The 2918-nt window shown below is 44.2% G+C and overlaps 1 protein-coding gene and 1 pseudogene across 6 annotated transcripts in view; one reads left to right on the top strand and one right to left on the bottom strand.

Moving 5' to 3' along the window:
- Window positions 1-1454, top strand: part of LOC100950008 — a 57156-nt pseudogene extending 55702 nt beyond the window's left edge. Inside the window, exon 2 of the transcript XR_001161539.2 lies at window positions 307-1454. The product of XR_001161539.2 is annotated as a glyceraldehyde-3-phosphate dehydrogenase pseudogene (transcript). The remainder of the gene's footprint in view (window positions 1-306) is intronic.
- Window positions 1-2918, bottom strand: part of BAZ2B (bromodomain adjacent to zinc finger domain 2B) — a 271958-nt gene that overhangs the window by 190680 nt on the left and 78360 nt on the right. The window lies entirely within an intron of this gene.

Here is a 2918-nt window from a genome sequence, read left to right on the forward strand (position 1 = left end):
AAAAAAAAAAAAAAAAAAAAAAAGCCAACAATATTAAACTAAAACGTCTGCATGTCTCTGAATGTATATTTTTTCAAATCTATATGCCCATTTCTTCTTCTTCGATTCTCTTTCAATCCATACTTCCAAAATCTAACCCAGATGTCTCATTACTCCTTAGAGGTTCCCTGGTCCAGTCTCCTAAACAGAATGAATTATTTACTTTTTATTATTTCCTAAAACCCAAAGCATCAAAGGAAACAGCACAGTTCAGATAAATGAAATGTAAAGAAATACATTTTGGCTCTCTGGTCCTCCCGTTGTCAGACAGCTGCTTCTTCTAGTGCAGCACCAGCCGCATCCCCGAGGCACCATAGTGAAAGTGAAGGTTGGAATAAATGGCTTTGGTTGTATTGGGCGCCTGGTCACCAGGGCTGCTTTTAACTCTGGCAAAGTGGAAGTTGTCGCCATCAATGACCCCTTCATTGACTTCAACTACATGGTCTACATGTTCCAGTATGATTCCACCCATGGCAAATTCCATGGCACAGTCAAGGCTGAGAACGGGAAGCTTGTCATCAATGGAAATCCCATAACCATCTTCCAGGAGCGAGATTCCACCAAAATCAAATGGGGTGAGGCAGGTGCTGAGTATGTTGTAGAGTCCACTGGTGTCTTCACCACCATGGAGAAAGCTGGGGCTCACATACAGGGGGGTCCAAAAGGGTCATTATCTCTGCCCCTTCTGCTGATGCCCCCATGTTTGTATTGGGTGTGAACCACGAGAAGTACGAAAACAGCCTCAGCATTGTCAGCAATGCCTCCTGCACCACCAACTACTTAGCCCCCTTGGCTAAGGTCATCCATGACAACTTCCACATTGTGGAGGGACTCATGACCACAGTCAACGCCATCACTGCCACCCAGAAGACTGTTCATGGCCCCTCTGGGAAGTTGTGGTGTGATGGCGCGGGGCTCTCCAGAACATCATCCCTGTCTCACCTGGTACAGTCAAGGCTATGGGCAAGGTTATCCCTGAGCTGAATGAGAAGCTTACTGGCATGGCCTTCCGTGTCCCGACTGGCAACATGTTGGTCATGGATCTCACCTGCTGTCTGGAGAAGGCTACCAAATATGATGATATCAAGAAGGTGGTGAAGCAGGCATGAGAGGGCCCCCTCAAGGGCATCCTGGGTTACACCAAGCACCAGATTGTCTCCTCTGACTTCAACGGTGACACCCATTCTTCCACCTTTGATGGTGGGGCTGACATTGCCCTCAATGACCACTTTGTCAAACTCATTGCCTGGTATGATAATGAACTTGGCTACAGCAACAGGGTGGTGGATCTTATGGCCCATATGGCCTCCAAGGACTAAGAACCCCCAGACCACCAGCCCCAGCCAGAGCATGAGAGGAAGAGAAAGGCCCTTAGCTGCTGGGGTACCCCTGCCTACTCAGTCCCCCACCTCACTGAGAATCTCCTCTCGACACAGTTTCTACACCAGACCCCCTAAAGAACGGGAGAAGCCTAGGGAGCCCCACCTTGTCATGTAACATCAATAAAGTTCCCTGAATTAAAAAAAAAAAAAAGAAAGAAATATATTTTAACAACGACATACACTTTCTTTGTCAAACTATTTTGGGGTATCTAAATGAGTTTTGGCCATGTGAGGCAGAATGCTCAAAAGCTAATGGCTTTTACAACATAGAAGTTTATCTCTGTCACATCAAAATGGTCTAGATGTAGACAGTCCAATGCAGGCAGTATAACATCATTGTTTACCAGGGACTTTCTAACTTGCTATTCTGCCCATTCTCAGTATGTGGTTTCCTCTCATAGTACTGTTTCAAGCCCAGAATTCAGCCAGCAAGGAAGAAGGAGGATAAAAGAAAGTATGCATTCTGTCGTTAAAGGATGCTTTCTGAAAGTTGTGTACAGTACTTGTGCGTCTATTAGGTCATTAAATCTGAAATGTTCAAGTTCTAATCAAAAGTTTAGTTTAGGCTCAGCACCAGTAGCACAGTGGTTATGGTGCCAGCCACATGCACCAAGGGTGGTGGGTTCAAACCCAGCCCGGGCCTGCTAAAACAACAGTTGACAACTGCAACAACAAAAAAAATAGCCAGGAGTTGTGGTAGGTGCCTGTAGTCCCAGCTACTTGGAAGGCTGAGGCAGGAGAATCGCTTAAGCCCAGGAGTTTGAGCTTGCTGTGAGCTGTAATGCCATATGGCACTCTACCGAGGTTGACCTAATGACACTCTGTCTCAAAAAAAAAAAAAAGTTTAGTTTATTACATCTCAAACAAGCAGCAGCACAGTTAATCACAGTATGTGCCTAAACCACTGACACAGTTTGCCATCTTAATAGTAGCTCATTTATGGCATCAGCCTGGAGAGCAAGTAGCGATGAAATCACAAAAGGTGTTTTCCACAGCTTGTTGAGAACTGAATATTTTTCATTGCATAAGTAGTCCAAAATCTGAAAGTGCCGGTAGTCACTTGTTGCAAGGTCTGGTAAATATGGTGGATGATAGAGTTTCCAAGTCCAGCTTCTGTAGTTTGAGCAATGTCATTTGTGCAACAGCATTGTCTTGCAAAATGATTATTTCTATTGACCAATGTCAACTGCTTAATCACAATTATCCTCATCATTTCATCTAATTGGTTGCAGTAGACATCCACTGTAATCGACTGACCAGGTTTCATGAAGCTGTGTAGTGGATATCAGCACTAGACCACCAAACACACACCATTAGCTTTTTTTGATGAGTATTCAGTTTTGGACTGTGTTTCGGTGCTTCATCTTTATCCAACCATTATGCCAAATGCTTGCAATTATCAAAAAGAATCACATTTTTTCATCGCACATAACATGGTGTAGAAATGGTTCGCTTTTATGCTGTGACAGCAAAGAAAGGCAAGCTTAGAGACAATGT

This window comes from Otolemur garnettii, unplaced genomic scaffold (assembly GCF_000181295.1).
Source record: "Otolemur garnettii isolate 467f Iridium unplaced genomic scaffold, OtoGar3 scaffold00098, whole genome shotgun sequence".
NCBI classification, from domain to species: domain Eukaryota; kingdom Metazoa; phylum Chordata; class Mammalia; order Primates; family Galagidae; genus Otolemur; species Otolemur garnettii.